Source organism: Ixodes scapularis, unplaced genomic scaffold (assembly GCF_016920785.2).
Source record: "Ixodes scapularis isolate PalLabHiFi unplaced genomic scaffold, ASM1692078v2 PGA_scaffold5__190_contigs__length_132052651, whole genome shotgun sequence".
Lineage (NCBI taxonomy): Eukaryota > Metazoa > Arthropoda > Arachnida > Ixodida > Ixodidae > Ixodes > Ixodes scapularis.
In genome coordinates this window covers 57802888-57815660 of record NW_024609880.1, presented here as the reverse complement: position 1 = coordinate 57815660, position 12773 = coordinate 57802888, and the positions used below count along the sequence as shown (strand labels likewise).

The following is a 12773-nucleotide window of genomic DNA, read 5'->3' as shown; positions in this document are numbered from 1 at the left end:
CGTTTATACAGCAGGAGGTTAGTCTGCCTGAACATGGCGACATTGTTACCCGCTGTAGATAAGCAATTCAGCCAGTGCAGTACGACTGCTAGCCTGGGGTTACTAACGTGCACCACGGAGTAGTGATACACGGCCGAGCAACACACGCTATATCCAAATCCTGTGCTCGGGCGTGGCAAACACGAGTATTCCAGTGGCCCTTCCATTCTGTTCGCGTTTTGAGGGACTGGCTTTGGGCGTTCAGCTCGTCCACAATTCCGTCCCACAACCCGTCCCGCTCAGGCTTGGTCAGAGGACTGTCAGTGGCGGCCCTCACTAAAACCTGGTTTTGTGTTTAAAAGTCGTTCAGAAGGCTAATCTGTTGCACCGACACGCGAGGACTTCACTTCCGCTTCTTCGTGTTGTCGACCATGACTGCCTGTCTGAGCAACGTAAAGGGCTGCAGATAATGCTAATAGTTTTTGTGTAACTTAAGTAAACTAAATATTTCATGCGGCAAATTTTAACAAAAATAGTTTAATTAAATTGCTCTGCACTACAAGTTTCGCATACTTAGGACTACTGATTTTTAGAACCCTTCACTGCCGAGTTTTGCGATTCTCCGAAATTCTCTGCAGGGAAAAAAAAAAACGATGTAGTTTCAACTCAATCGCCGCACTTCGGCGACTACACAGGACACGTCACGGTGCAGTTCTCTTCCGATGTAGTTTGTTGGCGATGTAGATTACGCTCCTCCCACCGGCGACGTCACGATGCAGCTTCTCCACCGCTTTTTCCAGCATAGACAGACGGATCTAATATTGTCAAATTATAAATTTTTCTTTAAATTTTATTATCACAATTTTTGGAGTAACACCGACGAGGTATTCTCTCTTATGCATAGTAGCAAGACCCAAAACATTTGAGCCTGGATATGATAACCTATATGCCACTTCATCCAGCGATACTACAACGGTTCATCTTCAAAACTCAGCCTAAACCACCTCCTTCTCAACACAGCTCGCGTGCCTTACCGAAAAATCATAAATGTTTGCTTTCGCGGCTGTTCTTCGCGTCAGATCGATATATGGTGTCTGGCGGTGAAAGGTAAAGAATTGAATATACTTTAAAATGAAAACGACACTGCTGGGGCGGGGGCGCGGGGGGGGGGGGGGGGGGGGGAGGGGAAAGGAGGTTTAAAAAAAAAAGTAACTTGACACTGCGTTCCACGAAAGTGGTTTGGACATAGTGAAATGTGAGAGTGCCCAAAGAGCCTATCCCAAGTCTGAAAAATGTATAATGTTTTCTTCAAGGAAAAAGAAGGCGAATATCCGTGTTTTCAATGTCTCGAAAGTATAACCGCTGCGCTCTTGTCTGTTTATCTTAACGCACATAAAGTATTCGGCGGTTTCACGTTCCCTTGGGCGTCGAAAGCCTTTTCAGTAAAATGTTTTGGTTCCTGTCAATATACCGGTCCCACCGTGACGTGCGCAAACAGTAGACAAAGAAACGACCGTACATCCTATAGTCATCGACAGCAATACAACGAAACACAGGGCGTGGCAAGACCAGCATTTATCTTATTATTGCTCCTCAGCCAATGAGATCACTGGATTCTCAGATGGGAACGCCGTAGAACCAATCACGAAGCCAGAAGCCTGCATAAATAATAAGCCAAGCCCGGCGTTTCTTAAGCTGTGTCTCTAGTTGGGTACGATCCAAGGGGTTTCCTTCGAACTGAGTGGACATGGCAACTACGCACTGACTATGCCTAACATGCCCCCAACGATCACGCAGGTCTTACCCGTTTGCTTCTACATCATCTCAGATGCGACGACGACAGCGCCAACTGGCCGACCACGGAGGATTGGCAATCGTTTGCCGGTCGACCAAGGTGCCGCGTCACTGCCGCTGCACGTGGTCAAGGTGTACTGCACATCTGCATGGAGCACGGGGGCGTCACATGAGAGCCAAGATACCGCCCGGCAGCAGCATATAAGAGCGTCATGTGAGGCCACCCAGTTCAGTGGATACGGCAACCTCGCCTTGACTATGACCAACATGCTCCCGACGATCACGCAGGTTGGTTCCCGCAAGTACTGTTTTCGTAGGGACTGTTTATGTATCTTAGTGTTGCCGTGTCCGCACGTAGTCTACCAGTGTGCATGTGATTGTCTGTCAATGGCAAGTCTGTTACTGAAACTATCTGGTGATGTCGAGGAAAACCCTGGACCACTTACAGAAGTGCTGCTGGCGCAAATAGTCAATACTCGAAATGACATCGTGAAGAAAATCACGGAAGTTCGAGAGAAACATACCTCCTTTGAGGCCAGCAACTTAATTTAGCAAAACAGGCTTCGGGCTATTAAAAAAAAAATGGAGTCCGTTGATGAATCCAGAAACATACTGTCTAGGTGGGAAAGTGTGTTCAGAGAACGAAATATTGATATGATTAATCTATCTGAACAAATGAACAATCCAGAAAATCGTTCACGAAGGAATAACCTGATAACTAGAGGAATCAAAGTAGAACCAAGGGAAAACGAGGATGTCCTAACAAAAAGTGTGAATGATGATTTGTTTCGTTCTAAACTCAACGTTAGAGTCAACTCTATATAAAAGAATACATAAACTTGGGGAAAATATACCAGATAAATATTGGCAAGTTATTGTTAGGCTTACGGACTTTCGCGACAAAGTTACAACTTCGGAAAAAAAAAAACTGCAACAGGCTAAAACATACCATAATTAGCGTAATGAAGATTTTTCTAAAAGGGCTTATGAACTTTAAAAGAAAAACATATTGTGAAATTTTGATGCCGACAACAAAAAAAAAAAAAGAAACGATGCAAAAGTAAAATTGCATTTGGCCAATTTGGTTTTCGACAAATTGAAAGTGAACGATAAGTTGTAGGCCTGGAACGAGAGCAGAATGGAAAGGTACAGGCATCCTGTATAGACTACGGTTGATAATAACTGAATGGAAGCTGGAACACCGAGGAAATTCAATGTAATAAATATTAACGCTGGAGTGTTCTGAATGAAGTCACTATGTTTGAAAGCATTGCGTTGGAACACAAACCAGAGCATAGCCTCCTTTATACTGAAAATGCCTGCCCAATGGTTTCTTTGTCGTCGTCGTGCTTACTTCACAGATTTGGTACTAGGGGCGCCAAAACCCCATACAGAAATGCAGGCGACGCTTGTCCGCTGCCTGCGGCTACAGTTCACTGTAGCTAGCGTAAGCTACGTTATCCGTTAAGCTACGTGATAATGTAAGTTCCCTATGTTAAGTTACGCTGTAACGTGACCTTGCGTGATCAAATAGGTCACTTGATCACGTAATTTTTTTTGTGACACGAGTAACTGCTTTCGGTCGTCGTTCGGCCGGCAGATAGAGCGCTTAGCAATTGCTGGCATAGCTCAATAGCACGAGGCTGTCTGCGGCTCGTGGCACGCACACCGCGACGCCACACGTACACGCGCGGTCATTTCATTTCATTTATTGATCGTGGGCACATCCGCACCTTGTACTTAGTCCTGACACCTTGTGCTGCATTCTAACTCGCATGATACCTTACTGTTGTGTGCCTATGTGCAACTCGGACTCGCGAGTTGCACTTCCAATTGGTCATTAAGCAGGCTTTAATGGCTCATTGTAATTCCCTCCTTGGGCACCAGGACAGGGGAGGACTATACTATTCATCAGAGAAGCTAGTGAGGGTGTTGTGTGCGCTGGAAGAACTTCGTAGAGATTTTACAGAAAAAACAAAATATGCTGAAAAAGCCGTTGCATGCAGCTGGTGATACTGCGGTGGATACACTTATGCACTATGGCGCTCTAAAATACGCAAAGGTAGAGAAAGATGTCAACCATTGCAAAGATTTCCTGCAACTAGGTATTAGGTATTTCAGGCCAATTTTTACAAACTACTCGGCATCCCTGACTGACAAGCATGACCCCAAGAAGATCTTCGCCAGCAAGCCACTATCTACGAAGTCGTTAAAACTCTAGAACTGCATACGTGAAAAACAGTGCGGACCACAAGAGACCGGTCAAAAACATCGAGGGGCTGTGCGCCTATAAAACAAATTGAAAATGTATATCAAGATCCCCGGTCAGAGTGCTGCCGAGGGGTGCGCGGGTTTTCGGTCAGCGGGGACGCATTCGCGGTCCTGAGAAAAACCACTTGACTGCCGCATGTAGTCCGCGGGCCGTGTGTTTTGCGGCTCTGCTCCAGTAGCAATAAAACGCTAAGTGGTCGCTGTATCAACGTTTTGGAAGTCCACCAGCCTGTCTGTCTCCTTTTTAATTGGCATTGACTATTTCTGTTGTCGATATGACAAGCACCAGAGGTCTGGTAACATTTCAGCATAGAAACAAAACCAAGACGTGAAAGCTAAAAGAAAGGTATAAGACTTCTTTTATATATGAAATTTATACTGACGGTGCCCTGCGCCTGCTATGTAGCATGGGTTACGAATGTATTTAATTCACAAATGGCATCAAAGTGGACTGGCAGCGGGAAGCGAAGAAGAGTCGTCTGCATCTTTGTATGGGGTTTTGGCGCCTCTAGTAGCAAATATGTGAAGCAGGCGCAACGACGACGAAGCATGGGGAAGCCAACCACTGGGCAGGCATTATTAGTATAAAGGAGGCTATGACCAGAGGCTCTTGCAATTACTGAGACATGGCTACATAAAGACATCTCGAACTCTGAAATTACGCCCCCACATTATACTACAGTGCCAAAAAAATAGTGCAGGACGTGGTGGGGGTGAAGCTCTGCTTATATAAAAATGATATGATGTTCACTATCACAGGAGTCAAGGAACCAGAAGTGCTATGGGTGAAGATTAAATTAAATGTGCATTTTGTGGTGATTGCGGCCTTCTACCACCCCCTGACTCATCTCCGGACTATCTTTTGATTCTGCCCAGCCACATGACACAAGAATGCGTCATGAAAAGAATATTTTGCTTTTGGGTGATTTTGATCCTCCAGGCATTGATAGTAAGACACTTTCTCCTGAAGAGGCATACCTTTCTAGCTGTGAACAAATGCTGTAACTTTCATTTTGCTATGGTTAGACTCAGATTGTAACCGATTATACTAGAATAACTTGCTTAACGTCAACAATATTGAATCTAATATTTGTTTCTAGAGGCATGACTTCACTTATTTCTAGCTGTGCAACTTGTCAAGGCTTATGTGAGCAAAAAATGGTACAAATTACTTTAAATATGTGTCCTGATGTGCCTGCTAGTCAAGAGCGTGGATTGCTTCTAAAGTTTGACTCCGCAGAGTGCATGAGTATTTTAGATACCCTGGGGCGTTTTTTCACAGATTGTTATTTGCTTTATCGGGCACGTCCCTGCACTCAAGCTTTCTAGGACCACTTTTCGGACTTGACGGCACTCTGTTTTCGACAGTTTGTTCCCAATCATCCAAAACTTATTAAAAAGAACCCGTGGACGTCAAGAGAGCTCATTCGCTGAAGAGGTCGTGCCCGCAAGGCGTGTTCACAAAATTCAGATGATATTAAAAAGACAATTACTTTACAAATGAGTAAAAATGTAAAACAACTTGTCGATACTTCAAACGCGAGATTCTGATAGGAATGATAGGTGTGAAAATAATCAGAAAAAAAACTGGCGCTTTCAACTCCTTTTTCTGGTCAGTGTTCACTGAAGATGACGGACTTTCGCCGAGGATCGACGGCTTAACAAGCTACCCTCCAATCGGTAATAACGGAATTAATGAACAGAGACTCCTAAACACCCTGCCTAACATAGATATAAAAAAGTGCTGGGTTAGACAGGATCCCGACTTCATTTTTAAAAAAGATACTTTGCATGGGCTGCCAATATTTCGCTATTATTTACCAGCCTTCTGTCTCTGAGAGTTCAATGGCAAGTGCGTGGAAATGTGATAAAATTATTCCAATTCAGAAAACCGGCATTACTTCAGACGTAAAAAAATTATCGTGCTATAGCTCTTATAGCACATGCTCCAAACGGCTTGAACACATTGTATCAAGACATATTTTAGCTTATATAGATAACCGCGACCTTTTATATAAATCGCAACATGGGTTCCGAAAGGGCCTCCCTAACTCAGCTAAATGAAACTGCATATGAGCTCACCCTGTTGTGTCATCATGTCCCAATCGAATGTCATGTGTCGGTTAACTGTGACGTCACTCTTTAACCTATAGATAGCGCGGCTGCTATCAGTATAAAAGCAGCCATGAGTGTGCCTACGGGTTTGTTGTATTCTTGGCATCATCGAATGAACATGCAAGCTGCAGAAACTGAGTACTTCCCGAGAGGCTAAAACAGTGGCGACGAGGATGGGATGGCCGAGAAGACAGAAGCCAGCACTGTCATCGACAAAAACCCAAGCGCCTTGACCGAGGACCACGGGATGGCTTCGTGCGGCGGCCGGTTCGAGCAGTTCATCGAAGATGGGGAGGAAGACTTCGAGTCGTACGTCGAGCGGATGGAACACTATCTTCGAGCAACGAAGGTGAGCGACGACTTGAAAGTCTCGGTCTTCGTAACGGCCATCGGGAAGCAAGCGTACCGCACGTTGAAGACGCTGTTAACACCAGTGAAGCCAGAACAAAAGGACTATGCGCATCTGGTCGCGGTCCTCAGGCAGCATTACGCTCCGAAGCCGATGGTGATCGCCGAGCGATTCAGATTCAACCGGAGGGCACAGCTCGAGAAGGAAACGGTGGCGACATACACGGTTGAGTTAAAAAGGCTCGCGGCCACCTGCGAGTTCGGGCAGTTCCTTGATGAAGCACTCCTTGACCGTTTTGTCGCGGGGCTAAAGGACCAGGCAGCCCAAGCAGAGCTTCTAGAAAAGAAAACTAACTTTTTCGGCGGCATGCGACATTGCCAGAAGCATTGAACTCGCACGAGCAGAGACCAAGATATTTCAGCCAGCAGCCTCTGAACAACTAGAGGTGAACGCCGCCCAACGTCTAGTCCCAGACAGGAACGTCGGAGCGGCTACCAGGAAGGCGACGATGGAAGTCAACACTGAGAGGCCCGAGGCGTCAGGCTGTTTCCGCTGCGGAGCACCCCATCACGAGTCAAGTTGCCCGTTTCGGAAGTACAAGTGCCGAGCGTGTAGACGAGTGGGACACTTGGCAAGGGCCTGCAAAGCAACGTCCCGTTTGGTGCAAGCCGTGGACGACAGTAGTGGTAAGGACAAAGTTTGGCTGTACAACATTGGCTCCTGCAGTGCTAGAAAAGGGGGTTACACTACTGAAGTTCGAGCGGCGGGAACAATGGTGACAATGCAAGTTGATACAGGGGCCTCGGTTTCCACTGTGCCTGAAGAGGTGTATAAGCAGTACTGGCCTGGATTGTCTCCCGCAAACTGCCGCCTAAAGTTGAAAATGTATGGGGGCGTGCCTTTGGAGGTATTAGGCAAGTTGATTGTACCTGTGGAGCACAATGGGCAGACCATGACGTTGTCGCCAACAAAGTGAGGTTGTGCGGCGACTATAAAGTGACGCTGAACCCGAATCTCAGAACAGACCACTATCCCTTGCCGGTAATGGAAGACGTGTTTGCAACGCTACACGGGTGCAAATATTTCACGGTACTTGATCTTTCTACAGCGTACCAGCAGCTGCAACTGCACCCGGATTCGCAGTCTCTTGTAACTGTAAACACGCATATGGGCTTGTTTAAGTATACACGCCTTCCATACGGCATCACGAGTGCACAGCCTATTTTTCAGGCTGTAATGGACGAAACATTGAAGGGCCTTGACAGAGTATCATGCTATCTTGACGATGTGTTGATAGCCGGAGAAACTTCGGAAGAATGTTAACGAAAAGTGGAAAGCGTGCTGACAAGGTTCAAGGAGCGCGGTATCAAAGTAAAAAAAGAAAAATGCAAGTTTCTTCAGACGTCGGTGGCTTACTTGGGCCACGTAATTGATAAACATGGAATTCGGCCTTCCGAGGAAAACCTACGCGCAATCAAAGAGGCGCCAAAACCCCAGAACAAACAAGAGCTGCGAGCGTACCTGGGGCTGCTGAATTTCTACGGGAAATTTGTTCCGAACATGTCAGCAGAGCTGAAGCCACTTCACCAGTTACTAAGTGAAAGCGCCAGTTGGGATTGGACCGTAGTGGAGGAAAAAGTGTTTCAAGAAACAAAACGGTGGCTGCCGCACGAACGAGTGTTGACTTACTACGATCCTGAAAAGGACCTCGGTCTTGTATGTGACGCGTCGGCATACGGCGTCGGCGCGATACTTTTTTATAAAGTTGGTACTGAGGAGAGGCCCATCGCTTTCACGTCTAGGACGCTCTGCAAGGCGGAGCAAGGCTACGCGCACATTGAAAAAGAGGCGCTTGCAGTGTTTTTTGGTTTAAAAAAATTTCACAAGTTCCTCTTCGGCCGAAAATTTTGCATCTACTCTGACCATCAACCACTGGTGGGAATTCTGGGGCATGGTAAGCCGATTCCTGCAATGTCAGCAGCACGCGTGCAGCGCTGGGCCTTACTGCTTGCCGCTTATAACTATGTTTGGGTGTATCGAAAATCCAGTGATATAGGAAATGCCGACGCGCTTTCACGGCTACCGCTGCCAAACAAAGATGAGTCAGAGTGCGTGCAGTTCTTTTCGGCGCTAGACGAAGCTCCGCTATCTGCAAAAGAGATAAGACAGGAAACGCGAAGGGATCAGTTGTTGTCGAAAGTGCTGTTCTACACACAAAACGGCTGGCCTTCGAAAGTTGCAGACGATTTGCTAGCGCCTTACTATGTTCGACGTAACGAACTGTCAGTCGATCAAGATTGTGTAACTTGGGGTAATCACGTAGTGGTTCCGTTGTCACTCAGAAGTAGCGTCTTGACGATGCTGCACGAAGGTCATCCGGGGATGACGCGAATGAAAATGTTGTCCAGGTGCCACGTTTGGTGGCCTCGTCTAACACAAGATGTAGAGCAAACAGTGAAACAGTGCGTCACGTGTCAGCTGTCGCAAAACGCTGCGCCCAAGGTACCCTTGTTGTCGTGGGGTTGGCCTACGCGTAGATGGGAGAGAGTGCATAAAGACTATGCGTATCGCGATCAGCAATGGTTTCTTGTGCTGGTGGACGCCCATTCTAAATGGAGTGAAGTGTTTGTGATGAACAGTACTAGTAGTGAGAAGACCGTGGAAAAACTGCGCAGTGTGTTTGCGGCATACGGGCTACCGGAAGAGGTAGTGACCGAGAATGGGCCTCAGTTCACATCACCAGATTTCGAACTCTTTTTGAGTAGGAATGGCGTCCTACACAGCAAGTCTCCGCCCTACCATCCCGCCTCCAATGGCAGCGCGGAACGCTGCGCACAAACCGTGAAAAAGGCTTTGTTTAAACAAGTGCTGGACGAGCAGAGAAGCGGCCATGCGAAGTCTCTGCAACATCGCGTCGATCAGTTCTTATTTAGTTACAGGAACACACCCACCGGGACAACCGATTAAACTCCGGCCCAGCTGTTCCTGTCCTGGAGGCCCAGAACAAGACTGAGTCTGCTGCACCCCGACATAGAGCAACGAATGAAAAAGAGACTCGAGCGAACCAAAGAATACGCAGACCAGCACCGGGGGCCCTGGAGAGAGTTCTCTGAGGGTGACCAAGTTATGATAAAAGGCTTACGGGCCGGAGATTCCAAATGGCTGACGGGCACAGTAAGCAAGCGTGCGAGCCCAGCTACGTATGTGGTTTGGGTTGGGGGGGGGGGGGGGGGGGGGGAGAGCGGTACATTTATGCTGACAACCTGCGGCCAAGATCATTTCAGGCTGACCTGAGGACACCTAACCGACTGGAGCAGTTTTCGGACATCGAGACCGATACGGCTACAACTGACAATGAATCACCTGACGACCATGACCCTGCACAAGCAGAGAACGGAGCCGCGACACCACGGGCACCTGACCCAGGCCGCAGCCTGCCCAGTGCTGTGACTGTTGGTCCCAATGCCCCACCATCGGACAACCGGGCCTCCAGACTGGAAGCTCCGCCGGCTTCTCCACTCTTGCCTCGGCGCGGCACACGGCCAAGCCGAACCCCAGAGCGCTACAAGCCGTAGACTCCACAAACTTTCTAAAGGGGAAGGAATGTTGTGTCATCATGTCCGAATCGAATGGCATGTGTCGGTTAACTGTGACGTCACTCTTTAACCTATAGATAGCGCGGCTGCTATCAGTAAAAAAGCAGCCATGAGTGTGCCTACGGGTTTGTTGTATTCTTGGCATCATCGAATAAACATGCAAGCTGCAGAAACTGAGTACTTCCCTAGAGGCTAAAACACACCCAAACATTTAATCAACGTGGTCAACAAACATTTTTATAATTCTTAGAGTTCGCTAAGGCTTTTGATAAAATATCGCATTCAAAATAATTACGAAAACTGAACAACATTTTTAAAAGTTGAAGCATAACGTAGTGGGTTTCTGCTTACCTTTCTACCCGAGTAGAATTTGTCAACACTGTCGAGATGTGCGCCGCGTCTTGCTTCAGTCCTTTGGCGGTGCCTAAAGAAAGCTTATAGGTCTAGTTTTATTTTTGATTTTCATTACTGTCCTTTGCGATGATATCACTGTTCCAATGAAGTTGTTCGCTGATGATGGTGTGACATATAATGAAATTAGTGCATCAGAAGACCACTCCGAATTAAGCTAAAATCTAGAAAACAGTAACAGATGGTGCCAGGAATATCAAATTGTCTTAAATCCGGAAAAGTCAGTCTTTAGAGCAGTTACGAGGGAAAAACAATTCCTGAAGTTTGACTACTGTAATAACGAGCATCACCTTGCGAGGGCAACTGAATACAAGTACCTAGAATTAACATTTACTTCAAGCTTGCTTTGGAATGCCCATATACATAAATGTCGGCTAAAGCTAACAATGCACTGTGGTGCCTTTGAAGAAACTTGTCGAGTGCTTCACAGGAGATTTAAAAGAAAGTCTTGACTATAAGACCCTTATAAGGCCGGTCATTGTGCACCGAAATTGTGTGGGATCCATTTCCCCCGCAAAAATAAGTAAGCTAGAAAACGTCCGACGCTTAGCTTCGGGATACATAATTAATAAATATTGGCGCGACCGTTCTCCTACTCAGCTTTGCCAACAGGCGTAACTCTACACTTGAGTCCAGAACAAGTTTTGAATGTCTGAACTTTATTTTCTCAATGATTATTCATTATATAAAAATAGATAAAGAAAAGTACTTCTAAATTCTTAGAGACGAAGCCTCGAGGCATCGCAATATTTTATAGATAAGAAAATATTCAGTAAAATAATATTGATTCAAATATAGTTTTGTTCCCTAGAGCCATCAGAGAATGAAACAGACTGCCGAATGAAACTGTGACTTCAACATCGTCAGTGGCCTTCTTTAAGAACACTGAAAGCGTTTGACTTTACTCAAGTCATTAAACATTACCGCGTTTAAAACCAACGTGCAGGGATGATTTGTTAAACATGAGTCCACTGTACGGCCCTATGCCCTCTTTGCGTGACGTGCATATATGAATGTGCTTTCGCTATGGATTTTTTTAATTACATCTTCCACTCCTGTAGCAGCCCTGTAAAAGGGCTAACAGTATCAATAAATAAATAAATAATCTCCGCATTACTTTGTTTCACATTACGATGAGTCGCAGCGGACGTTACGAGCCATCAGAACCAATCCAATGAGTGTCACGTGTCTTTTCAAAGGTCACGTGACACTCATTGTCGCGTGACACTCACAAGGCGCGCAGTCACGTGACTCGTTTTCACAAGGTTGCTTTGGCTGGGATGAAGTGTGTCGTCCTTTTCGCTTCATCGTAAGGAGACGAAATCGAGTGTATTGCTCGCAGCCGTCGTTTGTGGATGTTGCTTCTGCGCAATGGAGAACGAAGAAGCCAGAGCGGAACGAGCAATGTGAGACTTGTGGAAAGATTAAACGAGTGAGCATACGGAAGGCGTAAAAAAGTTTACGATTCGGCATCTGCGGAATCGGCACTCCATGTGGGTACCCAACGCGCGGTCAGAAAGTCAGAATTTCGTGTTGCTTCTAGCAGCACAAGCAGGAAAAAAAATTACGACGGTTGCAATGTGTGCTTGCCCCGAGCTTCTTGCCGCGCGAATCAGAAAATTCGTCAGCATAATCGTACCATAGGAAAAAGCCTTCGAAGTTCAGATTTTTACAATCAGTCAACCGCATTTTCTTTTTACGGTTTCAAGGCACCAGCTGTTACGCCCAAAGCAAAAAATACGAGTAAAGGAGCAGAAAGAGCAAGAACAGATGCCGCCTTCCGACATCGGACATCACTTGAGGCCGTATCTCGCCGTCGTCAACAATGTTACGATTCGAACTAACCACCGCTCCACACTACCACGCAGTCTGGCATATCTTAGAAACAAAACAAGACTAAGCTCACGCTAATTTCTCTTTAATTGTTACCATGTTTTCTTTTATAGTTTTTATTTTTACCTTGAATTTTATCCTGCTTCAAATACGAGCCACTTGGGGCTTTTAAACAGGCTAGACGAGACACCATTTCTCCTTACATATAATAACGCTCAACGGCATATATACGTAAATATTAACACTCAGAAAACCGCTTGCTGCTAAACGAAAAGGTTTGTGACACCGTGCGTGCCAAACTTCACGCAGCTATGAATTTGTTTATTCGGTGCATATTTGCATTCATCACATCACGCCTGGCCACGCTAACCAGATATGAAGAAACTTACAAAAACATGTTTTTTTATAAAGTGTTTTATCTCCTA

The 12773-nt window shown here is 46.1% G+C and overlaps 2 pseudogenes; both read left to right on the top strand.

The window, feature by feature from the left end:
- Positions 1-6337: 6337 nt before the first annotated feature.
- On the top strand, positions 6338-7484 carry LOC115317824 (annotated as a pseudogene).
- Positions 7485-8843: 1359 nt separating this feature from the next.
- Positions 8844-12773, top strand: part of LOC120844721 — a 105883-nt pseudogene continuing 101953 nt past the window's right edge.